Source organism: Lycorma delicatula, chromosome 5, assembly GCF_047948215.1.
Source record: "Lycorma delicatula isolate Av1 chromosome 5, ASM4794821v1, whole genome shotgun sequence".
Taxonomy (NCBI): Eukaryota; Metazoa; Arthropoda; class Insecta; order Hemiptera; family Fulgoridae; genus Lycorma; species Lycorma delicatula.
In genome coordinates, this window is record NC_134459.1 from 2592606 (window position 1) to 2620426 (window position 27821).

Genomic DNA, 27821 nt, shown 5'->3' on the forward strand with positions numbered 1-27821 from the left:
GCGATTTCTTATCCGTATAAAAATATATACGAGTATTTATATTCTTTTGTAACTTAGAAATTATTGTACGATGCAACATCACCCTACATGCGATTATTAAAAAAAAAAAGACTCTTTAAACTTCGTATGAATAAGGAGATGCTTATGTTTTTACGTCGATTCAAACCTACTCTTGGCAAAATGGACTGACGAGTCTTCCGTACAGAGGATATTAGTTTCTTTGATGATATCGTTTAAGTTTAATAAGTTTTATTTTATTAAGTTTATTTTATATAACTTTAATAGCAGAAGTTTTTAAATATAAAGATCGCAATATCCAACGGACGATAAAAAACCGATAACACAGTTGTTTCTGACGCACGGCTTACACACACACTTAATTAAAAATATTTATTATTTTATTTAAATATAACATTTTTTCGTTTATTTAATTCAATGATTCTGACTAAAGCGAGCGCGCATACCGTATTTAATTCGCGCCGATGAGGTAGCGCTAGCGGCGGCGCTCGACACTAACTAAACTAATATAATTTCACGACTTACATAGAACAAATTTCGCTTGTACGGTCGGCAGTCTGGAGTAGCCGCGTGGCTTAATGTTCCAGGTACCGAGTCGACCGGGCGAACGAGTTCGAGACCCGGCCAGACCGAGTTACTTTTTTAGATTTAAAATAATAATCGTTTATTTCATTCTACCGCTATCCTGTAACGCAACAACGTAGCAGACACAGCACTTTTTAGAGTGTGGATGCGATTTTGCAAAAACGTGTTTATGCAAATATTATTTTTTTAATGGTTAACAAATACGCCTAAGAAAACTACGACCTTAATTAGAGAAATATCGAGAAACTGAGGGTGACCTTGCTCTGTAGCCTCATCCCCTTGACCTTTTAAGTTAAAAATTTCGGGGCAACAATTCCCCATATGTAAAAGTAATCTGACCGAGTTCGGTCAAAAGCAGTTCTGGAGTTATAAGGTGATTTAGAGGCTGATACCGAAAACACACACGTACATACGAACACTAACATCCGGTAAATTTCCATCCGATTTTTTTGGGTTCCTTAGGTGTCAAAACGTAAAGATCCGGTGAAAACCCCGTGTGCCGAAATCGGACCGATTACAATACTTTCCTTTCTAGAGCTGTAGCTCTGGTATAGCGCTATCTAGATGGGGGGAAAACTATTTGTTATCGTGAAGTGTTAAATTTTTATAAATTCTGTTTATTTCATTATAAATTTCGAAGTACTTTAAAAGAAAATTCTACGGTAGAAAATTATATATTCCTGTATTACAGAAAATACGCGTCCTTTTTTAATACGTATAAATACATTTTTTTATTTTGTTTTTCAAGACTACGTTTCTCGTCTTTCCGTTTATTACAGGCGGTATTTTTTTATTCGAACGAGTAGCGATTTTCATAATTATAAAAGTTAAATTAAAAATAAAATAAATTTTTAAAAATTGAAATCGGCCTTAGAAAGTATATTAAAATTAGAAAATATTTTTTCTACTTTTTATTAATCTTGACTTTATGAAATCATCCAAAATTAAAAATAAATAATTTCTGACAAATAAAGTTATCTTACGCCGGTTCTAAAATAATTAGATTAATAGTAAAATTAAAAGAATTTTATCGTACGCTTTTAACTGCGCTCTTTAAGTCTATTATTACTTCCGCGTACGAAGTAAAGGAAGTATTGTGATCGCGAAAAAATGCGATTTTCAGATCTCAACGGAAATATCCATTTTGACCATCCGTGAACCGTTTTTGACTAGTTTCGGCGTGATGTCTGTACGTACGTACGTATCTCGCATAAATCAAAAACGATTAGCGGTAGGATGTTGAAATTCTGGATTTAGGAATACTGTAACATCTAGTTGTGCACTTCCCCTTTCGGTTGCGATCGCTTTTGATTGCAAATCCAAAATAATTTGGGTTTTAGACTTTTTCTTAAACGCAACGATATGCCCTCATCGAGGACTTTCAACGACATATCAAAACCGGTACCTATTTTCACCGGTTACAGAGTTATAGCCAAATTATGAAATACTAGCTGTACCCGCCACGCTTCGCTGTGGCACATCGTGGTTGTGCCACAATGTTTTTAGAAAAAAAGTTTTTAAAAATAACTTCTTTTTTTTTCTTAATTTAAATATATTGTTTTATTATAATTTTTCGCCGAATGGCTTCGACGGCACATGGCGCTTACCGACATGGCTACCATAAGGCGCTCAATGTGGGCGAAAACCGTCTGGACGAGAAGACTGGACATAGCCACGCCTCTGCTGACCACACGTTGCCGACGGAACAAGGCGCCGAACAATATCAACTGCCTGGTTGCGAGCATCCGTGCAGAATTTTCGCTGGTGATACCGACAACCTTCAGCGGTCTACCGTACGAGGACCCAAAACTGTTCCTCAATCGTCTACAAACTCAACTACAGCACGATCCATCGGATCTGGATCCGTATGCGCCCGCCTAGACGGGAGGGGGGGAGTTGTTACCGCATATATGCCTAATTTAATTTCGGCGGGCGAACACAATGGCAACTCGGATGCTAACTGGCGCAAAGTATAGGGACGCGCTGATACAAGCATCATTACCGCCGCGCAGATGACCCCGCAGTTCTCCCACCATAGCGGCGTTGCAGCCCCACCACTCTCTCAAAATATCTAATCGGTTTATAGTTCCTACTATTCTTCGACTAAGGGCTTAAAACTTACGTAATTAAAGTTTTTTGATATCATCAACCGTCGGTCCACGGAATGGAAAAATGGGGTTTTGAAGAAAAAATATCATACCTCCCTTAATAGGCAAGTGTGAAATCGGTTTAAAATGGTCGTTAGCCCTTTAAATATTATTTGTCTGAAACAATTTTTGATATGACTCTCCCTTACGGAAAAGGATCGCCAAAATGTTGCTGGAATTGTAAGAAGATAGGACTTGCCGTATGCTAAATATGTGAAACTTTTTTTCTGTCGTATCTAGTAAATAGAAGTTTTTCTTAAGGTGCACATTTTTTTTATCCCCTACTTAGCACCGGTGAATTCTAAAAAATTAAATTTTTAACTAAATACGTTTTCATTGTTTTGTTTTTTTTTAATCGATGTTGAGTAATCCATATGACTCGTATTTTATTTAATAAAATTTTATGTGTAATCATTTTTTTTTTATGTAAATTATATAAGTAGCTTGAATAACCGATGCAAAAGTTGAAAGTATAAATATATATTCGTTTTGCGTTATTTTTATTTTTACTCAAATCGTTTTAACAGTCAGATTTATTTTATTTGTTCCTATAAATTTATTTTTTTTTTTAAATTACAGATAAAATTTTGTGAAAATGAATAAAAAGATTGTTTCGATTAACAATTTAGATATATGTATGATTTTTCGAACAATTTTTATCGAGTTCATTTATGCTTATGTTACGTTCCAGAATCTTTGTTCAACTACCGTAAATAAAAATAGTTATTGAAAAAACTCTTTAATGTGTTTAAAAAAACATAAAAATCTCCGCTTAGTTTGTTACCTCCCACGTAACAATTTAATTGTTTAAAAAAAATTATATATATATCGGGTGTTCGTGGGCCCCTGTGGCTTGGAGTACGGCGGTCTCATATCGGACAATGTATTTTTTCGACTCGAGAGCGTTTAATAAATTTAATTTTTCTATATTTTGTTAACACCCGGACATATGTAAATACTATTAGATGCGGTTTAATCTCGCGGCCTGGTATCTCAAAGATGAAACCGTGTACGGTTTTGAACCGCAGAGTTTTATCGGTTTTCATATCGTATCGAAAAACAAGTACGATTTATAATCTTCTAGACCGATAAACTACACGAGAGAAATTATTAGATAGGAGTTAGTTTAAACATATCGTTAAAAATCAAGAAATAAACGGTCGATTACTTGCGATTTAAAATTTTCTCTTAGAAAGAAAGCAGAAAGAAGTCTTACTCAGATGTCGACTCTGTATTCAAATTACTCAAGCTGTACGGGCTGTACGGGTGTACGTGATACTTCATATGACAAAACATAAACATCGCAAACCTTTCGTACCGTTATTTTAGAAAATTATGTATATGTTTACACGTCCCGTAACTTAACAGGAATTAACAATCTGACACGAAATAGAAGTCTGTCGGAAAAATGATGCAGCCATTCCAAAGAAAAACAAGCGCCTATCAGGCTCGCTATGGAAAGTGAAGTAGTTTGCCGTTGCCGTCTTCAGTGAGCCGAATAAAGGTTAAGTAATAGCATTTCCAAGTCCTGTAAAATACAAATGATATTGTATTAAAAAAACAACGCTTTTACTTCATCAAGCAATAAATTAATAATAATAATAATAATCGTTATTACTCTCAGTAAAAATAAATGTGGCTGTTTTTCATGTAACTCAGAATCTTTTATCCTTCCCCAAAAGAAAGATTGCAACAAATTGTGAAAAATAAAAAAATAATTAATATACCGTCTTTCTGTTGAAAATAATGCATATATAAACTCTCTCTACTCAAAATGAGAAGTAAGAGATGTGAATTAATTGCGCAGAAAACCCCGATTCCTTTATTCCTCTTTGTAGCTTAATAATAATATTTAATAAATGAAAAAAGGGAATCGTTTCGTCAGAGTATTTTGCTTTTTTTATTTTTTATTTTTTAAAAAAAATTTCGCTTCTCCTACTGAGTATGGATTTGAAAATTTGTTTGTTTGTCACAAAAAGAGGTACGTAAATTTTGTTCCTTAAACGATTTTCGCACTGCTGGAACGCGTGTAAATCGCCTTACATACCGAAGGCACGGATGAAAATTACAAGTATAATTCTAGGTCTCCGCTTGGAAGTTTGAATAACACCCGAATTTCGGTAATATGTTAAAGTAAACATTATATTCCAAGCTGGAAAACTCTCTCTAGTAAGCCTGGTACGTGTGCTTTATGTTCTTGAGAATTATTATATTCGTATCACGCGCGACTTATTATTCATTAAACATACCTTCAGTAATTCTAAACCTATGGAATTTATGGTATTCGTATATATTTCCTTTTTTTTTTTGTTTTTAGTCATTTGACTGGTTTGATGCAGCTCTCCAAGATTCCCTATCTAGTGCTAGTCGTTTCATTTCAGTATACCCTCTACATCCTACATCCCTAACAATTTGTTTTACATATTCCAAATGTGGGCTGCCTACACAATTTTTTCCTTCTACCTGTCCTTCCAATATTAAAGCGACTATTCCAGGATGCCTTAGTATACGGCCTATAAATCTGTCTCTTCTTTTAACTATATTTTTCCAAATGCTTCTTTCTTCATCTATTTGCCGCAATACCTCTTCATTTGTCACTTTATCCACCCGTCTGATTTTTAACATTCTCCTATAGCACCGCATTTCAAAAGCTTCTAATCTTTTCTTCTCAGATACTCCGATCGTCCAAGTTTCACTTCCATATAAAGCGACGCTCCAAACATACACTTTCAAAAATCTTTTCCTGCCGTTTAAATTAATTTTTGATGTAAACAAATTATATTTCTTACTGAAGGCTCGTTTAGCTTGTGCTATTCGGCATTTTATATCGCTCCTGCTTCGTCCATCTTTAGTAATTCTACTTCCCAAATAACAAAATTCTTCTACCTCCATAATCTTTTCTCCTCCTATTTTCACATTCAGCGGTACATCTTTGTTATTTCTACTACATTTCATTACTTTTGTTTTGTTCTTGTTTATTTTCATGCGATAGTTCTTGCGTAGGACTTCATCTATGCCGTTCATTGTTTCTTCTAAACCCTTTTTACTCTCGGCTAGAATTACTATATCATCGGCAAATCGTAGCATCTTTATCTTTTCACCTTGTACTGTTACTCCGAATCTAAATTGTTCTTTAACATCATTAACTGCTAGTTCCATGTAAAGATTAAAAAGTAACGGAGATAGGGAACATCCTTGTCGGACTCCCTTTCTTATTACGGCTTCTTTCTTATGTTCTTCAATTGTTACTGTTGCTGTTTGGTTCCTGTACATGTTAGCAATTGTTCTTCTATCTCTGTATTTGAACCATATTTTTTTTTAAATGCTGAACATTTTATTCCAGTCTACGTTATCGAATGCCTTTTCTAGGTCTATAAACGCCAAGTATGTCGGTTTGTTTTTCTTCAATCTCCCTTCTACTATTAATCTGAGGCCTAAAATTGCTTCCCTAGTCCCTATACTTTTCCTGAAACCAAATTGGTCTTCTCCTAACACTTCTTCCACTCTCCTCTCAATTCTTCTGTATAGAATTCTAGTTAAGATTTTTGATGCATGACTAGTTAAACTAATTGTTCTGTATTCTTCACATTTATCTGCCCCTGCTTTCTTTGGTATCATTACTATAACACTTTTTTTGAAGTCTGATGGAAATTCCCCTTTTTCATAAATATTAAACACCAGTTTGTATAATGTATCAATCGCTTCCTCACCTGCACTGCGCAGTAATTCTACAGGTATTTACTTTTATCGAAATATAAAATATTTTAATAAATATTCACGACGGATTTGGTGGGAAAAGTTTTGCAAACTTTTGACCGTGATAATAGATTAGCAAATAAATAGTCGAATTTTATAAATACCTTAATTATCCAACGTAACTAGTACCGCTTTTTTCTAAAAGCGGTACTACAATGAGGCCGTTCATTAAATACGGTTTTTACACCACTTTCTTTCGCTTGAGATTCGTCAGATTTTAGAAGATTTCCTCCATCTCCCGTTTATTATTTTATATTTATTTGAAGAATATAAAATTTAAATGTAAGAAGTAACAGATTTCTTCTTTTTTTTTTAATCGTTTGAATATTTTTAGATTTCCGACTGTATATCGTTTACTTCCAGTCAGGTATGATGTAGACGAAATTTTCATTTTTGAATTAGATTTTTTTGAACCGATTAGATTTTTAGATTTTTGAACTAATATTTTCTATAAATTATTTTTGTTATTTCTGGAAATAAATAATACAACAGAAAGAAATTTATATAAAATAAAAATTAAATAGTATATTATTTAATCGATTTAAAATGTAAATAATAATACAATATGTCAATTTAGTATTTGAAAAGTGTAATTTCTAGATTTTTTCTGTATTGTAAGATAGATTCTAAAGTATTTAAAAGTAAAGTATTTTTTGTTACGAAATTATGTAATTACAGTGTCAGTAATAAAATACATTTGAAAATTATTGTAATATTTTATTAATTAATACTTATACGTAAAAATTTCAGTTACGCTCATTATTTTTATACGATTACCCAAAAAGGAGAGTAATTAGAATGTACGTATGTATGTAAATATGATTGTTTCATCGTAACAGCTGACTGGCGGAACCGATTTAGATATATGGCCTGACCCCACGTTGGAATCCTAACGTTACCGGGAGTGTCATAGGCTATACCAATGTATATGCAGTAGTAGAGATTTGCCGGTTGAAACACGAACTTTAATTAATCGAATTAACTAACTGTGAACTGTGAACTGTAAGCCTATTTCCACTATGTTAGCCGGGTTTGAAGCGAACGATTCATATAGGTCGAACGAATAATATTACAAAAAAAGAGAATTAAATTTACGTTAAATAAAATAAAATAATATTAAATAAATTTAAATAATTTCTGTTTAATAATAACGTTAAGTTATTATTAAAGCCGTAGCTGCGAGAATAGAGTGGTGAGATGATGCGAGCGCGTTGTGCGAGGCTAGACCGATCACCAACAATGTGTAATAAAAGCGCTCTGGGGCGCTGTTTTGGGAGGTGCTCTTATAATATCTCTGCAAACAATCGTCCGATTTTCAAACGGGATATTTGTAGGTTGAAGGTTACGCATCAGGTAAACTTTCGATCTAACGGATCAAGTTAATTCGGAAATGTTATATTTTCGCAACCGATCTTCCGATTTAAAAAATTCCAACGGGATATTTGCTAGTGTAATACAAAATCACGATGGAATTACGTCAGCATCGGATTGAGGATCGAGTCCGCTATTGTCAAATTATATATCGAATAAAAATATATAGATTTTTTTTTCTATTCCATATATTTTTTATTTTTTCACTATTTAAGAATAAATAGCCGAGTATTAGAACTTGGCTTTTCGTTTATTATTTTGAAGTAAAAAATTTGTTATAAAACTCTTTAAAATTTTTATCTACAAATTTTTACCGAGGAATTTAACGTTCTCCGACATGTAAGATAAAGTATGATATGAAAAAATATTCCCTCCCTTCACGCAAATCTTATTAATAAAAAAAAATAAGTGATTTATCTTTTTTTAATATCTGAAAATTCCTTATTGGACTATAATAGTACAGATTTATTACTGAATATAGAATTAATAAAATCGTTATATTTAATAACATTTACGTAAAAAATAAAACGTAGCTAACGACGTTACCTTTACGCTTGAATGTTGTTTACCTAATGTTAATTTTTTTTTAGTCGATTCTATTTTCTGCTAATTACGTAAATTACCTAGTATCACTGTATTATTTTATCATACAATCTTGTAATGTCTAATGAATACATAGGAACGATATAATAAATAAAACAAAATAAAGACTGATCTTGTGATTAAATTCAAGGTCATTTTATGCTTCCTTTTCTTCGCGAGGTTTTAATGTGCAATCGCTATTTATATTTACGAATATGTTCAATTTTACATTACTTTGACATCTAGAAGTTCTTTATATTACATTCCTGCAATATTTATTGTTAAGTAAACTTAAATCGTTCCATTATTCCTCGAATTCTAATAGTTTTTTTTTTTTTTTTGAGAACGAATAGTTAACAATAAAATTGTTTTAGATTAAGTTTTCTATATTTTATTTTTATTATTATTTCTTTTCATTTCTACAGTCTAACTGTTATAAATTTTTATTTCTAACTACGTCATCGGAGTGGACCTCTTATCTACCCGATTACAATTGATCTAAATCCTTAAGGCGCGTAAGATATTAAAAGTCTAAATTTAAAATTTAAAATCACCCGATACTTTTTTGATTATTTAGTATTCGCTATAGGAAGTAGGCTAAGTATAATAATAGTTATAAAAATATGACGGATGTAAACACTGTTTACATACGTAAGAAAAAATACGCTAAAAATTACGCAAGTATTTTCAAAATGTAACCGCGGATAGGATAAATATATCCGACACTAAGCTACAGGTTAGAATAAACGTATAACTCAGAGGAGTTATATCTTACAAAAGACCGGATGAAAAAATTTAGTCTTGACATTTCAAAACAATAAAACAGGCTTACACAGCCTATAAAATCCTGACCGTAGGGAAGACACCCGGCTCCGGCTTGTGACGATCCCAGTCACCACGCCACCCCATCCGTTCCTATTTCTGACGGGTTATACCGGAGATTCTCTTTTACACCTCTAAATGTGATACGCATCACAGTCATGTTTGGCCTTTTGTCAGGATGCCACCGATGCAAATGCCTCGGAAGACATCTACATCGTTGTATTTACCCGACTTTCGCCTTCGTATGGCTCCTCTGTAACTTATAACACTCGACTATCAAATTAACAGATTCGCGGAAGCTTGATCCGTGCGCCTTCCTTTAACTCCGAAGGTTTCACACAAAAACTATTCCCATTTTGACTAAGCATTCAGATCGTTACTCGAACGACTGTTCTCGTACCGGAAAAATAACTGTTGATCGCAACAACGACAACTTTGTCCTGCGATTCCATTTATTTAAATATATAGAAACAGATTCACAAATTTAATAAGCAGGAACCGGACGATTTGTATTACATCATTTATTACTACAAGCAGAATACCAAAATTATTTGAATATAAAGTTATCAAGTATCAGTGCTTGAAAATAGAATTTAAAAAATGTATATTTGTAATACGAATGCAACAATAAGAAAAAGCAATTCGACTGGATTTTTTCCTCTGCTACCGCATCCTTTGTATAGCCCAGATCTAGTCGATAATAATTTTCACCCGTTCCCAAAACTAAGGAAGCGCTTGAAAGACTCATCGTGCTTTAGTTGTATGAAGAGATACCGTTTCGAAATTAAAACACCGGTTTTTCGTTAAACTTTAAAATCGTAATGAAACAAACCTTAAAAATCGCTACGTTAAATACAAAAAAAAAGAAGGCTTATTTAATAAGACTATTAGAAGTCAGTTCGATATTAATAACCAAGTACTGCTGCAATCTGAGTAATCCTTAATTTGGAACAGAATTGAATCTTTTTTTTAAGTAGGTTGTATTATTTTTAATTTTTATTTTATATTAAATATTTTAAGTTAATATTCTATCTCTACAATCACACCGGCATCAGACCCCGTCAGCCATCCACCGCACGGCTAAGAATCTCAGGAATTAGCGTCTAAATTCCATTCCCTTTAGGTTTTCCGATTAACTTGCGGATCAAAACCGGAATCGATTCTCGCAAGTTCTCTGACTACTTTGGTACGTTCAGTTTCCTACCCGGGGCAGACATATAAGACATGGCGCACATCGTCAGTGGCCCTACACTCCGGACGCAAGCCTGAATTAATCAAACTATATCTGCCGACCTATCTCGGAAAGCACCGTGTCCAAAAAAGCGTGTAATATGCCGATCGGGAAAATCCACCTAACAACCTGCGTACTTTTCACATCAGGAAAACTACCGTGCACGTAACGGCTATCAGACGATCCGATCCGTCTGACCTGCCGTAAATGAAAACCTTCCTCTTCTATTTCTTTTATGCGTCCAGAGGTAAGTTGGCGTGACTTTTTGTCGTCGCAATGTAATTGGCGCTCAGTTGAAAGGATGTCGACGGGCTTAATACCAGAAATAACAAGGACCGCTTCTTGAAAAACACGTCTCAATAAAATATTCCTACAGCATTTGTACTTCATTCGACGAGCCGAGACAGGTGCAATAGACACCATTATAGCTTCTTATACAGCCTTATATAGAACTCGCACGGTTCTGAAATTAAGCTCTCGATCGGGGTGATTTGCTCTCAGAACATCGAAGGAAGTATTACAAGTCTTTTTTGGAAGAATATTGAAAGCGCTCGTTGAATCGAAGATTCTCATCGAGGATAACTCCTAGATACTTCAGAGCGGGACATACGTAATTCGATGACCTGCGATCGATACGCTAGGTCGTCGTGTAACAGATAGTCTGCCCTTGAGCAAAATCACTGTTGTTTTCTTTGCGCTAAACACCATCTTATGTTGCAAACTCGACAACTGCGGTATCTTGCAAGTCTAGGCTGCCTAGAATTCGATCTCGTTCCTCGAATCTTCTTTAACCGACAAAAATCCATCATCCGCATACGCGATGACGCGGCCCCTGGGTAACCTCAACCGTATCAAAGAATCAAATTCAACAACCCAGAGCAGAGGTTCTGAAACACCATCCTACGGGCAACCTGTAGATAGTTCTTTCCTACTTCTGCAACATCGTTTCGAAGAACGACATTTCGATCGCTGAAATAACTCTACAATACGGTCAGCTCTTTCTGCATACAATCACTCTTCTGCTGTTGAAACAGGGGGGCAGAGAGCCGTGGCAGATTATTAAAAGCCCTTGACATAACCAAAAAAGATACCAAAGACATACTCAAGTCTCTTAGAAGAATCGATTGTGTTACTTTTCTAAGTTCAACAGGTTAAAGAATAATGAGTGTATTCGTGTTGAATGCGCTCCTTATTCTTTAAATAAGTTTATTTCCGTTAAAACTTTATTTTTATTTATTTTTAAACCTGTATTTTTATAAAAATCACAAAACAGATAATGGAAACGTTGCTCGCGAAAAATGCGAAGGTTAAAATCCTACTCCTTGATTAAATGAAAAAAAATCACAGAAACGACTAGCAGATTATTTAACGTGCAGCGCAAGGGGGTATTATTTTACCTCAATTTCTCCAACTTACTGCGATGATGTTTCGCGTGAATGACGTATTGCGTATTAGATTAACACCGTGATATGTATTATTATTCTCTTGCTGTTATAATATTATCTAATGATTTAATATCGAGTGACTATAACAAAATATTTCAAATATACTCGTACGGAGACATTTGAAAATCGTCTATGAATATTGTGTAATTTTTCTTTTCTTTAAAAAGATTGTACTCTTAAAATAATCTAGTAAAAACTTAGAACGGACCCGCCATAGGAATTTTTTCTGTTAAACAATGATCGATATAATCGGCCTGTTTGGCGAAGAGCAAGACAAAAATCATGAGCGCAAACAAAAGACTCAAAGCTACCGAGCGTGACCTAAGACTCTACGGAATGCTGGAATGTGAAATATTTTTTTACACGAACTATAGGTCTTTCCACCGACTTTTGAATTTTTACTTAAAAATACTTTTAATATGGAATGGACATCAGGCTATATATTAATACGCTATAATAATCCGACTTTCATCGATAACGATAAATAAAAATTTTAAATATCTTAAAATCGTAAAGATAATCTGAACTTTTTATTTATAATATCTTCTACCGAAAAGAAATAATAGAGGTTTACAAAGGAACGTTTTCAACAAAATCAAAAAATATCATTGAAATCGGTCCATGTAGGTAAAAGAGTAAGGGTTAAATATTAAATTAAAATCCTTAAATGTTTCTGGCAATTTTTTACTTAATAAAAAACATTCATATTTTCGTTAAAATGTGGCGCACGAAATGATCCGACATTTGATTCGGCAATAATCGTTTAAGTTAATAATTATTAACGTGTTTTACGATCGCAGAAGCGACAACAGTTCATGAATAGTAGTTTCTACTTATTTCCGATTGCGCTGTTTGTGTATCATTCCAAGATGGCTGACAAAGGAATACTGACTGTTGAACAGCGGGTAAAGACTGTTTTTAAACGAAACGAGAAGCGTGATGGTTACACAAAGACAGGTTCGTTCCTCTTTTCCGACTCGGTAGTCGCCCTCATTTAATACAATACGTAGACTTTACGAGAAATTTAATAGTGACGGTTCAGTATTTGAGAGTAAGCGCGAACGGCCTGCCGATGTTGTTCACAGAGCGTCGAAGCTGTCAGAGCAGCGTTGCTGAGGACCCTGGGTAAACCAAGAAAAGCAACAGTACAACTTGGGATTTCTAGACGATCTGTGCAGCGAATTTTAGAAACTAATTTGCAGTTGTATCCGTAAAAAATAACCTTTTGCCTAAATTAACGGTTTACAACAAACGTAAAATAATGGCATTCGCCGAACGGACTTTTTACCAAGACGCAATGTTTGGTTTTCAGATGAGGCGCATTTTTACCTAGACGGGGTTGTTAAACAAAATGTGCGATTTTAGGCTTTCGAAAATCCACACGCGGTTCATGAAAAGGTGCATCACGCTCTAAGAATTACGATACGGGCCGCTATCTCAAGTCACAGAGTAATAGGGCCATTTTTTTTGGACAGTGAACAGTGAACGTTATCTAAACATGCCGCGTAATAAATTTGTTCCTCGGTTTCTTGCTAAAGGGTTTCGGTTAGAAAACGAGCGGTTTATGCAGGATGGAGCTAACATTTTGTTAGACCTTCTGCGTAAAACTGTTAACGCAAATGCGATTTCAAACCGATTTCCTAATCGTTTTGCGTGTAGAAAGAACTGGCCCCCGAACAGTCCCGATTTGAATCCGTGTGATTATTTTCTTTGGGGATTTCTAAAGGAAAAGAGTTTCCCTAAACATCCTCGTACAGTGCTGGAACTGCGAGTGCGCTGATCATAGAGGCGTGTGCAACGAAATAACCGAGGATTTGCGTCGTCGAGTTATTAACGACGTACGTGTCGTTAATAACGACACCTATCTAGCAACTTCTTCAGAAAGATAGTAATCATATTGAAAACGCCATAAGCAGAACGTAATTTCCAGATATATAGTAAAAACGTTGTAATTTACTTTTCTGTATTGAGATTCAAATAAATAAATTTTAACAAAACCAAATGTCGGATCGTTTCGTGCGCCACCCTATGTTGTTTAGCATACGCGAGGTTGTATGTAATACTAAAATTAAAACATTAAATCCGGGTTGAATTTGAAATTTCTTTTTTTTGAAACGGATTAAAATTGAAAACGTTTAAAACTATTTTTTTTGGGCCGATAATAAAACTATAACTTGTTAGAGAAAAATAAATCTAACACGCTTATCGAGCTGTTACGTTTGTGTGACACGTATTTTTATAAAAGACAGTATTTCCAACATTTTTTCTACTAAAAGCGTTTGTTCGCTTCTAATTGATTTCTTATTAATTGTTTTTATTTGAATTTATTTTTCTACAAATATTTTCTAGTAATATTAATATGAATTTAAGAAATAGATTTAATTTCCATAAAATTCTAGGAATTTTTAATGTAATTACAGACGTTTAATATTAAGTGCTATTACCTCGTCCATTACGTTTTTTATTTATTTAAATTTTTTTAACGTACAACATTTGGAGGTCACATTATTTAACTCTCTTTTTACTGTTTGATATTATTTAATACGAGTACGAAGTAAAAGCAGTATTAATTTTGTAAATATTTAATTTATTTCTGAAATTAGATCAAATATTTATCGGCGTAGAATACTGATAAATTTAACGAGTAGAAAAAACCTAAAAACTATAATTTTAATCCCGATATCCGCTTCCAACATTTATACTGTAAAATGTTACGTTATAAAACTATTGAATCGATGTCTAGTTTTAAAATCTTTGAAAAACTATTAATAAATTACAGTTTGTTCCTTTATAGTATTAAATTGACTTTTACAGAACACAGTTTTCCGTGACCTATAGCCGATTTTACGCTTTTTTGTAAGAACTTTAAAAACCCGGTTAAACTTTATTTAATCGGGCGCAAAGATTTCATTATTAATATAAAATACGAAAATATTTCTTTATATTACTTTAATTCGTATAAATTTTTAGAATCTATTATTCTTCTATCTTGTCGATCGCTAGAGTATATTTTCCTAGTATTTACTGTTATTATTTATCCAAAATTAACGGTAAATGTTTTTTTAAATTTTTAAACTTTTGTAAAATGTTAATTGAAAAATATTTTAATCGATAATCTTATACAGGGTTTCTTACTCCAGAATTTACTTTAAAAAATCAACTTTATGTATACCGGTTGTTAATGAAGTATGGAAACGCTTAAATAAATTTGCAACAGGTAAGCGTAAAAAATGAAATTTAGCAAATGCTCTTTTCTTAAAACGATTTATTACTTTTTTGTGAGACCACCGTACTCCAAGCTCTCGTAGGATCTCCGCCAGGAGACAAATGAAAAATATTACTGTGATACACCATTTTAAAGGAAATTGAAGTAAAAAGCTGTTTACGTCTATCCAAACCAAAACTTTTGTTATTTAATATTTTATAGAGTTAATTTAAAAATTCTACAGTACATCCCAGTAGGGTTCTAATACCGAAGAATAGATCGTTTTCATGCTACGTAAACTAATAGCTATGAAAAACATAAAGTAACCTACATTTTGGTTTTGGCTCGTATCCCACAGCTTTTTACGTTAAAATTTTTGTTTTTTTAATGCACGTTAAAATATTTCAAAACCCTGCTCTTTCTATTAACAATTTTTAAGTTGCCTCCCACGGACCTCTCCGAGGACCTTGAGGTACGACGGTCTCGTATGAATGAGTGTCGGTATCTATTTTGTTTACTATCTCTGGAACGGATGAGCTTATAATCGTGAAATTCAATCGGATGAATCGTACATATCGGGAAAGATTTGGGATGCAATCGTGTGCACGTCGGGATGCTATTAAATATTTATGAAAATTTTTTAAAGGGATGGAATAGTTGTCCTTTAATTAAAGTCGGGGTGAAGCAAAGATGACAACCACGTTACCGGCTTTTTTAGCTTACTTTATGTCTAAAATAAGGATAAGAGACTTAAAATATCGCCGCTCGTGTAAAAGAAACTGTTTTTGATAAACGCAGAAAACGGGAAACCTTCGTTTTGATCAAAATTAAGGAAACTATTTCAGAAAAAAGACATTAAGTATATCGCATTGAGCGTAAGCTGCATCTGTCTCGGATACCAGAATGTGTATTATTACTTAAAGTTTTACGTAAAAATATATTGATTATCAAAATAGCATCAGGCTGTAACAAACCGATATTAGATAATAATGGCAACAAACTAATAAAAATCGTACTTACAGATAGTCTGTTTAATTTTGTAATTATATATTTAATTTGGTAACCGAGGTTGGCGTTTTAGCAAAATTTTAGTCATTCCTTTAAAAAAGACTTACTACAAACTCTCTAGAGGAATCTTTTACAATTTAAAAAAATCTGATGTAGACACTGTATGACTTCCTTGTACGCCTATTAAATTACATACAGAGTGATTCAAAGAAACGGGATATTTTAAAAATTAAATAACGTTAATGAAAAATTTTTTTTAGAAAATGAATTTTATTTCATGTAATTGAATAAATGTTGCCATTTTAGGATACATACATTTTAGTTTATTTTTTAAAGATGACATCTTCCAGGTGACCTCCTCTTCTACGTAAACAATCACGAAGTCTCTTCGTTAAATTGTTCGTGGTTTGACGTAACATCTCGACTGGAATTTCCGCGATTGCTTCTCGGATCTTTGCCTTCACTTGTTCCGTTGTAGCAGGTCTACTGTGGAACGCTTTGCTTTTAAGGTGACCCCGCAAAAAATAATCGCAAGCTGAGAGATCAGGTGATCTGGGAGGCCATCTAATGTCACCGTTTCGTGAAATGACACGTTGTCCAAACAATCGGCGTACAGCTGCCATCGATATTCGTGCAGTATGCTCCGCCTTGTTGAAACCAGGCTGTGTTAAGAATCGGTGGAAATCTCTTTTGTTGTTCCACAACAAAGGTTTCAAGCACGGGTACGTAACGAGCCGACGTCACTGTAATCGCAAGACCGTTGTCATCCTCAAAAAAATAAGGGCCTATAACACCGTAAGATGACATAGCACACCACACGGTCATGTTCTGGCTGTGCAACGGACACTGGTGTAGCTGCGTAGGATTTTCTTGCGTCCAGTATCTGAAATTTTGCTTGTTAACAAATCCACCGAGGTGGAAATGCGCTTCGTCTGACGTCCACAGTTCGTGAACAAACTCTTCGTTGTCGTTTATCTTCTGAAGCATTACATTACAGAATTGTGCTCGCACACCTGCATCGTTCGGTTTCAGTCCTTGGACGATCTGCAACTTGTACGGATGGTATTGCAAGTCCTTCACTAACATTCTTCGAACATTTGAACTATGCGATCGTAAAGATGCTGAGGGACGACGGATTGACCGATGTGGACTTCGTGTGACAGCATCTTGTAATCCTTGAACATTCTGTGGTGTACGGACGGTTCGCTCACGGCCTGGAGGTTTCTTTCTCATTGCCGAACAGGTTTCCTCGAAATTTGATATCCACGTTTTAATTGCACGTGTTGATGGAACACGGTCGTGCCGTCCCAGATTAAAATGACGGCGAAATTCTCTACGCACTCCCTCCACACCGTCATTGTTTTTGTAAAACGCTTTGATAGCAAACACACGTTGCGCACCACTCCAAGGATCCATGACAACTAAATGGCAGATTAGGTTAGAGAGGCTGGCGCCACTTATCAAGTGGTACCAATCGCCCACGGCTACCGACACAACTTTCAAAATTTCCCGTTTCTTTGAATCACTCTGTATATACATTTTTTTTAAATGAAAAGCACATAAAAGTTTATTTCATTAATAACTTCTGATACTTTTTTTTTTAATTGTTGTTATTGAATTATTATTTATCGTAAAACTTTTTTTTTTAGAATCAGAGATTTATTAATAATTATTAAATCGATATATTTAAATTAAAAAAATAAGAACTTAAAAAAAAGGGAATGAAGTCTGATTCGAACCGATATTCCTTCCCCTTGTTAGATCCAAATATTTCATTAATTAAAATTTTATTTGCCTATAATTCTAGAACCGATGAAATTTGCGTTAACATGAAAATTAGTACCGCTTATGATATATCGTTGAAAAGCTCTCGATGAGGGCCTATTACCGCAGTTAACAAAAAGTTTAAAATCAATTTTTTTAGGATTTTGGGTTTTTTTGGACACTTTTGATTCGGTCGATTGCAATCAAAAGGGAAGTGCACAAATAGATGTTACAACAGTCCTAAATGAAAAATGTCAACATCCTACGGCTAATTGTTTTTGAGTTACGTACAGAAGTCATGCCGAAACTAGTGAAAATGGATTCAGAGATGGTCAAAATGAATATTTCCGATGAAATCTGAAAACCTAAATTTTTCGGGATCGCAACACTTTCTTTACTTCGTACAACGAAGTAAAAAAGGATATGGAAGTCGCCGCAATTATTTTTGTTTATTTAACAAAATTTCGTTCAGTTTCAAGTAATTTAACTCGCTGACATAACGGGTTCGTAACATAAAATATTTTTCTGCTACCGGTTCTGTTAATAATTAGCTCTCGTTTGATAATGAATTAAACATTAGAAATTAAGCTCTACGACGAAGTCAGATTAAAGTACAAAACGGAAGCGTTAAGCGTAAATGATTGTGAACGGTTTAACGCTATAAGAATACGCGTCGATCTGCATCATCGGTAAGTTGACAATGGAACTTCCTCTTTACCTTCCTTTACATTAACCCCGATCCTTTGCGTTAACAAGAAAGCAGTATCAGAGCCAAATTTTACTTTTAAATACGGGATAAGAGTGACATAATAGTGTTTAACGCTTTACCGATTGAGATACAGACTTAAAACTGTGTGTGTCACGATTAGGTCGCATCAGGAGTAAAAGGGAAATAAGTTGGCAGTCTGCGTAGCAGTCGCTTGGCGACAGAGGTTTCCCTTTCAGCACCTCTCCTTCGACCGTTTTTCTAAGAAAGATAACGGCCACCGATTCGAAATATAACATCCTATGAAAAATCATTCCGAACCCACCGGGTCGGTCTAGCTAGCGGTGAACTCGGTATCGCAAATCAGCTGATTTTGAAGTCGAGAGTTCTAAGGTTCAAATTCTGCCGGACCCCGTGGCGCGAGTGGTAGCGTCTCGGCCTACCATCCGGAGAACCCGGATTCGAATCCCGGTCAGGCATGGCATTTTCACACGCTACAAAAATTGTCATTCATCTCATCCCCTGAAGCAATACCTAACGACGGTTCCGGAGGTTAAATAAAGGAAAAAGGTTGAAATCCTAGTACAGGCAGTTATTTTATTTTCGGATATTTACATTCATACATGTCATCCTCTGAAGTCCGAAGCTAAACAAAAACAAAACGGCCAAAATTTTATAAAACTCGAAAAACATGTTTAGCTGTAATCGTGTCATCGATACGATGAGACGAAATGTTAAACGTCGTCTCCGTCGTTTAATAAAAACATTTATTTTGGAAAAAATAATCAAAATTTATGCAGTCACTGATGCTCTCTAATAAAAGTCTTGTTAAGCATTGCCGGAGAAAAAGAGAGGACTAAAAAATAAAACACACACAAACCAGGAAAATTTATAACAATTATTTTATAATTATAATTATAATTAATTTTATAACAATTATTTTTTTTTTAAAAAAATATATATATATAATAAAAAAGTAGTTGGAGACGTAAAATTAAATTAATAAAAAATACTATTCGTTAAAAATGTTTAATCACAAATGCTGCAACTTCAAATATTTTATGTAAATTATTTAGTAAAAGTAAGCCTGAGTTTACATTAAAAACAGAAAAAGCCGTAAGGATTGAATCGAGTACTTCCTCCTTTTTTATAATCGATTAATTAAGTATTAAAGAAATCAAAAAATTACAAAATCTTTGATTTTTACAGAATCATAGTACGATTAATTTTTAGTGAAATAAAATAACGATAAAATTTATTCGATTTATAATAAAAATATTGAAATAAAGCTATGTGACTGCATTTATACTTTTTATAAATCTGCGATTAGTTAAAAATGTTATAATAATATTAACATCATGTGATTTTTATTTACAATTTTTTGCATTATTTACTTTTTGTATGAAAGATAATTTTTCAATCTTTATTTACTTTTTTTTGGAGATCACTGAGTGCAATGTTATTTATTTCGGATTGAATATTTGTAAAAAACATATATCGCACGTGAAATATTTTTAATCAAATTATTGTTTATATTTATTTGTATTTAGTGAAACGAACAATCATTCGGTGTATTTTTTTTTACGTAAACGATATGTAGTGTAACTTTTACAGTTAAAAATAATTTTTCTTTGAGGCATACGTTAAAGGTTTCGCTAAACAAAATTTTTAGCGAGCAACAATAAATTACATTGTTACTACATCTGACTAATCGTTCACATATGATTATTATATAACCGGTAATAAATATATAACGATAATACATTTATTATATTAAAATATATTAAACGAATTTGTATTAAGATTGAAAAATATTATTCGTTTTGTTTTGTGGAATTTACTCCGATATCGCAGATTTAAGTCTTGGATCACCACAGTTCTTTAAAGCTGAGATAAGAACGTTTTAATATTGTTTTTTTTTGGAATTTATTAAATAAATTTATAATTAGTGAGTGTGCTTATAATGAATGATAACATCGGTGTAGAAGACTCATGTGGAGTTCATTATTCAGCGAGAAAACCCCGGTGTGTATATATATATTTTTAATTAAATTTGTTGATATCTTTGAATACACGTGATTTCAATTATGAAAATATTTGCTACAGCGGCCCGTTTAGTTATCTTAAAAAGATAGCGGGTAGATGTAAGGTAGGACAAACAATTTCCATTATACGTTTGAAATCATCTTGCTAGTGAAGGTCACGCGCTCTTGCCCCTACCGCTGCTTAAGGTTTCTCCTCATTCCCCCTGCACTACGGTAATAATACTATACTGAACTGTTCCTTTTCTATTTACAGGGCGACGTTTCGTCGACTAACCGTATCATCTTGCATCTAAAACTTTTTATTTTACGTAAAATATTTCCCTAATTTTCCCACGCGTTCAAAAATTTGGAAATAGTACGGCTAAATGTAAATATGGACTTTAAAACTGAAAAATTCGTAAAACTTTAAACAAAATCTAAATAAATTTTAATCCGAAAGGCTTCATCGCTTGATGAATCTGTCGTATATTCGCCATTGTCATCTTGTTTTAAGTTCACGAAAACGTGTTGCAAGTGGTTGCCAAGTCAGCTCGATCGGGTTATACTGGGAGCGATGCGGCAGTAGTCTAACGACTTCACGCCCCATTTCTGTTGGTTTCGTCAACCCGTCTGTACCTTTCTATGTTCATTAACGGTAGATAATAATTCGGGAATTGCGTGTGAAGGCTTGTGTAGTATTTTCTTCTCCGTTTTCTTCTCTTCCAACCGTGAAACAATTTGCGACTTTTTTTTGTCGGTCACTTTAAGCGCAGCACATAGCTGACATTATCCATCGCGATGGATTCTCAGAATACATTACACGATTATACATTAAACAATTTCTCGGAATACATGACTGTTAATTTCTTCGTGGAAGTCCCCCGTACGCTTCGATTGAAAAACGAGAGAGCGGCACGGTCTTTTACTAAACCAAGTTCATAGCAACCAGCGCGGTATACATCCCTTTACAACCGGCAGTTAAGGCTAATACTGCTTATGCATTTCCCGGAACGGTTGTGGTTTACTACGTTTTGTCCGGGTAAATTATCGCTCAACCCACCGGGTTGGTCTAGTGGTGAACGCGTCTTCCCAAATCAGCTGATTTGGAAGTCGAGAGTTCCAGCGTTCAACTCCTAGTAAAGCCAGATACTTTTACACGGACTTGAATACTAGATCGTGGATACCGGTGTTCTTTGGTGGTTGGGTTTCAATTAACCACACATCTCAGGAACGGTCGAACTGAGAATGTACAAGACTGCACTTCATTCACACTCATACATATCATCCTCATTCATCCTCTGAAGTATTATCTAAACGGTAGTTACCGGAGGCTAAACAGGAAAAAGAAAGGTATCTAATATACGAAAAAGAAAGGGTAAATTATCGCTCGACAATTATTTTGTCTTTTAGCAAATTTTTTTAAATAATTGTACCCTATAAATCATTTTTAGATTGTTTCCGAAGATGAACACACCGCTGCCATTTTAGCTTTCACGATTACACGATTAAAATAACGGAACTTTCAAAGATCAGCTAAAGAAACCGCACGTCCGATCGATATAAAGCCGTAATCTGAACCGATCGAAATTATATTTCAAAACAAAAGTCGCACAAACCAGACGTAACAAAGTCTTGAAATAGTAAACATAGGCTATTTAAAATAACAATTAAACTAAATAATACAAGTTTTTTATTTAACAAAAGATTTTCCTCTGTACCCGACTGCTCTTCGATAAAAATACAAAAAGAAATTAAGAAATATACGGTTACATAAAATACCTTGACCGAGGTTATTGAAAAATGATTTCAGTTTTTCGGATGTAGTCATTATTTTTGTGATCTGTCGGTTATGTGAGCTTATCCATAGTTAATGATGGATTTGGTGATGTAAAAAGCGATGGCCATCCGCGCTCCGCGCTGCTGCACAATAAGACTGGTGGGGGGACAAGATTAGGAAGCGGCGACCTTCACCCGCCACATGTTTTTAAATCTATTGTAGTCGATGTAATTTTAACAAAATGTCAGCGACATAGATTATTTCTAGATCGTCGTGAATTATTGTGTAAATCTAGTAAAATAATTGTATATTATTTTGTCGATAAACACGGTAATTGTACGATATGCATAACCGCCCTACATAAATCTAAATAGTTGGCAAAACTTATCTGTATATGACTTAATTGTAAGTTCACAAGTAGAATTGCAGAGAGTATAATCACATCCGTCAGATTATTGTAATAAAAAAAATTCTTAAGATATAACCCTTTTCGAAATTTATTTTTATTTGTTTTTAATCGATAACTTTAATACTCGGCGTTTATATTTATGTGTAATAAACCTATTTTGTTTATCGTTCATGGTGCTTTCATTCCTAATAAAGATTTAAAATTATTTAAGATATAACCCTATTCATTCAGTCATTTTTAAAAGATACATTACACTTTTATTTTCAGTGTTGATTATTAACTCGGCTAAATTTAGTAGCAGTATGTTTTATCATCCGTAAAAACTATGAAATGTAGATCGTTTTATTATTTTAATATTTTTATTGTTATACGAATTTTACTTCGTTTACTAATTACTTAACTTTTACAATTAAAAATGTAAACTTTTTCTTAAATTTAATTTTCTTTTCTAATACGTAATTTGTTGCAATCTATTCAACTAGAGAACAATAAACAACCCCCCCCCCCCAAATCACAAAGATATGAGGATGATTTGTATGACGTGTAAATGAGGTATAGTCTTGTACACACTTAGGCCGACCATTCCTGAGACGTGTGGTTAATTGAACCCCGACCACCAAAGTACACCGGCATCCACTGTCTAGATTCATATCCGTATTTTTGTATATGATATTTGGAAATTCTCTTTTATTATTTACGTATTTCATAGTTTTTCCTCAAAATTTTGTTAAAGATTTTTCATACTTTGAAACAGTACGACATTTTTTATTACTTGTGTTTTTCAGCCGATAGTAATTTAGTCGGTTAGCCGCACATAAATATAAGTGAAAAATATTGTTTTCTATAAAATCCCATTTATATGACGAAAAAAGTTTACCCCGTTTGATAAATATAAAATATTAGAACGGAACCGAGTCTTATTTTTAAAATTCCACTCCGAAAACCTCACCGGGGTAGTTGAGAAAGTTCTCGGCCTGACACCGAAATGGCGCAAGTATAACCAAATGACTCTATGAAGAGTCGTTTACCCTTTAGTTGGCGCGGTGCGAAGTCGCTTCTGAAACCGGTTAAATTGTTTGTGGCGATCGAGTAATGCGAATAGGTTTAAGGATTTTCTGGAAAACGGATAAAATTGCCGTTATAAAATACTTTATTCTAAAAGGTTTAACCTCGGTGAACGTAAAAATGTTATATCGCTCGTTTTCGACGGCATAAAAGCGGGCTGCGCAATTGAAACATGATGGTACATTCATTAAAGATTATGTCGTCCGACAAAAATCGTTGTAAAAATTCACATCGCCTTATTAAATGATCGCCGTCTGAAAATACGAGAGATTAGAAAAAAAAACAAATAGTGACATCGTCCGCTAAATTTTACTCGAAGTTTTGGGTATGAAAAAGCTTTTTCCGCTCTACGGGCATCGCATTTGTTAAGTCGTGTTTAGACTTAAATCGGATTCCACTGAGTTTCCTAAAAGTTTTATAACGATAGATGAAACACGGATTCGCCAGTATGTAAAAATAATATTCGCCGGTAAATAAAAAAAATATTTATGAACAGCGAGCCGATGAAAACACTTTTTTAAAATCGTCGTTTGTATTTCAAGTGTAAGTAACACTGATGTTTGGTCGGAGTTACTTTAAATAACAATTATTTATCTTTTAACATTTTTCGGTATTTCTGTGTTTCTTAATGATAATATGAAAATTCACTTTTAATTGTAGTTTTAATCTGGTTCTGTGAAATTATATAACCTTGATTACTATGCGTTGTATTCTATTTACGTGAAAATTATACACGATTATTATTAAAGTACATCGGCCGGATTCGTGTAAGGACTCTTCTGCTCCTTCTGGTACTGAAGTTGACTGTGAACCGTCTATGTGAGGAATTAGGACGATTTTTGACTCGGTAGGTGGTCCCACGGTTGTTGTGGTCGACGGGCGGACCGTGAAATTATATCTCAAAAGTACCGGAGTGCCGTTCTCGAAGTTTAGATACTGGTAATTTAAATGGCAAATACACGCCGGGACTGGTGGCATTGGATATGCGGGGGATTGGATGATTTTATCGCCCCGATACTCGCCAATTTGTCGAGTAAGTCTATCGTCTGAATGGAAGGAGCTGTTTTTACACTTGTTCCAAAGAAGGGCTTTCGTCACGAGCCCTGAGCCGGTCAAGGATCAGGGGTCCGTGGTGGACCCCTTCCAGCACGGTTTGGCTAAGATATACTACAATCGATCCAACAGCGTTTATCGATTATACCGGTCCCGTAGTTGAGGAACGCGGCCGTGTGGATGCGATTTATTTTTTCAGCAAGGCCTTTGATAGGATGTTGCAGTCGGTTTTTAATTGAAAAACTAAAGGATTCGTCCTTTCACCGTTTCTTGTGAGATGGATTTGATCGGACCCTTTTTTTGAAAGAGTTTTGGAGGATGTTTTTTTCAAGATTCTCTGACTTCTGGCGTTACAAGTCAGTCGGTTTTCTATTCTTGGTCCACTTTTATTTTTACTTTTTATCAGCGACACAGCTTAAAGCGATTCCAGCATGTCGTCTGAAACTTTAATTTACGCAAACGGTGAAAAATTTTCGTTCGGATCCTGACAGAATTATCGTACGCTACAATCGGCTATCGAATGGGTTTTTCATAGTCAGTACAGTACTATACGGACCGCCGTTGAATCCGAAGAAGACGATTGCGGTGACGTCTTCGAGAAAGTAAATACGCTTGTTATATACGGTATTTTGTTTGTTCTCGGGAGATGAAAGTTAAAAAAGATCTTTGTCTGCTCATCGATCAGAAGTATTCATTTGTTCCCCGTTTGAGAATATTATCAGTAGTGCTAAACGGAATTTGGTTTTGATTAGGTGGACGGGATGTTTTATCGTCGCTATATACTTGGTGTGTTCTTTATAAATCGTCGGTTAGATTGCATCTTGAGTACTATAGCGCGATCTGGAATAGCTCCCGGAGTTATACGACTGACGATATTGAACAGATACGGCAAAAATTTATTTAATTTCTCGCTAAGTTTCTAGAAACCGCTTGATTTAACGAGTTTGAAGTGAGATGCCGTTTTCTCAAAATTCAGCCTTCGGCCGATCGACGATATACCTCTCGCTTGCTGTTCTTTTACAAATGTCTTCACGGTAATCAGTCGTTTGAGACAAACATCGCTTTGAGAGTGCCAACATTTTCATACCAGGAGCTCTATAGAGTTTTGTTGAGTCTAGGGCCACGAGTTTGTCTTCGGTTATGCGATTTACGCTCTCGTGGATGAATTAAAGTGTCGGCAGCTTGATTTCTTCCAGTCAGTCTCAAGATTGAAATCTGAATTTCTTCGCTGTTGGGCTCGTGGTAGAATTGGCAGTCCTGGTGTGGATCGAGTCGCATCGGGCCTGACGGCATGCTTCTGGATCTTCACCGTAGTGCTTGTTGGACTGTGAACTTACCGACGGGACTGTTGTATTGTACGTAATAAATTATACAAAGTACGGTAATAACGATTTAAAATAGTTTTATTGTCGGTTGTTTATTTTAAATAAGTTGAACTGAACAGCAGCAGAGTTATATTGTGAATTCAGTTATCTAATACAGAGCATGCAAGTAGGTTTTATAATTATTTCCCCTTACCGACCGTATTCGGATGTGACTATATGCTATTGTATATTAATCAGTCTGATCATTACAAATTATAGGTGTGTTGTTTACAATGCGGTTGACTAAATAATCATAGTTACCGACGTAGTGGTTTATATTGTAGGATATACTATATTGGAATGAAATAAATTCCGGATTTGGATAGAAAAATCTTTTTATTAAAAAAAAAAGCACGAAAAAATCTCACCCATCCCACCCCAAAAAATGCTTTAACTAGTGTCTTAACTGGTATACTGTATACTGCGCCAGTAGTACCACCTGTCACCCCAAGGAGCGCTAGTGTAGCACTGACACTGTACAGCTGTACAATTTGATGTGGTGGATACCATATGATTTCCCTTGTGTGCCTATTAAAACACATTAGAGTGAGGAAGCGTTATTCCCTTATTGATTCGCCGAGACTGTTTAAAATTAAAATAGCTTTAAACAAACATAAAGTAAACACTTTTTATCATTTGTTACAAATCTCAACCGATGAGTATTTTCTTCTAAAGTTTAATATTTATATACGTGTGTCTCTATTACTAAAAAATGCATATACCGATACTTACTATCAATCTTCTATTAATTCAGTAATATTATGTGCTTACATATTCATCATTAATTTCATTTTCCAGCGTTTTAAATTAAATTTTTAAAAGATGATGTTAATCGGATTTAATAATGTTAACATTATTTTATTTCAAACACGTAACATACTCTTATTCAATACGCACGTTCTTTTTCTACTAACTCCAATAAACTTGTCCAAACACAAAACTTCTTTTGCGTGATATGATCGTTATTTGCTATTAATTTTCTGTGTAGTATTTCAGATAAAAGATAGAATTTTGAACAATGGATTTCACTTTTCCTTTCTTGCTTAAATTTGCTTAGGTTATCAAATGTCTTTTGTTTAAAAAAATCTAGACTTTGTAATAATAATAATACAAATTATAAATAATTATTACAAATCTTTATATATAAATATATGTAAAGATTGCAAGATTATAAAGATAAAAAATTTTAGATATATAAAGTTTTTTGAAACAAAACAATTTAATTTTTTTAGTTTCAAAAAATTTAATTGAATAACCTCATATTTTTTAACTATTTCTAAAGTATTAATTTCAATGTATAGTGTAACAATACAATTGTTTCAGTGATTCATGTAATTATATTATCCGATAGAAAAAAAAAAAATGTTGAATTTATTTATTAAGTCCATATAAATGTGAGAATGTACAGAGATAAATGTGAAAACTTGTACCTTCAGTTTTAACATTTCATTATACGAAAAATATGCAATGGCAAATAGTATGTCTAGAG

At 34.1% G+C, this 27821-nt stretch overlaps 1 protein-coding gene across 4 annotated transcripts in view; it reads left to right on the forward strand.

Annotated features, from left to right (window-relative positions):
* The window catches only part of LOC142324656 (uncharacterized), a 249782-nt gene that overhangs the window by 189913 nt on the left and 32048 nt on the right, over positions 1–27821 (forward strand). The window lies entirely within an intron of this gene.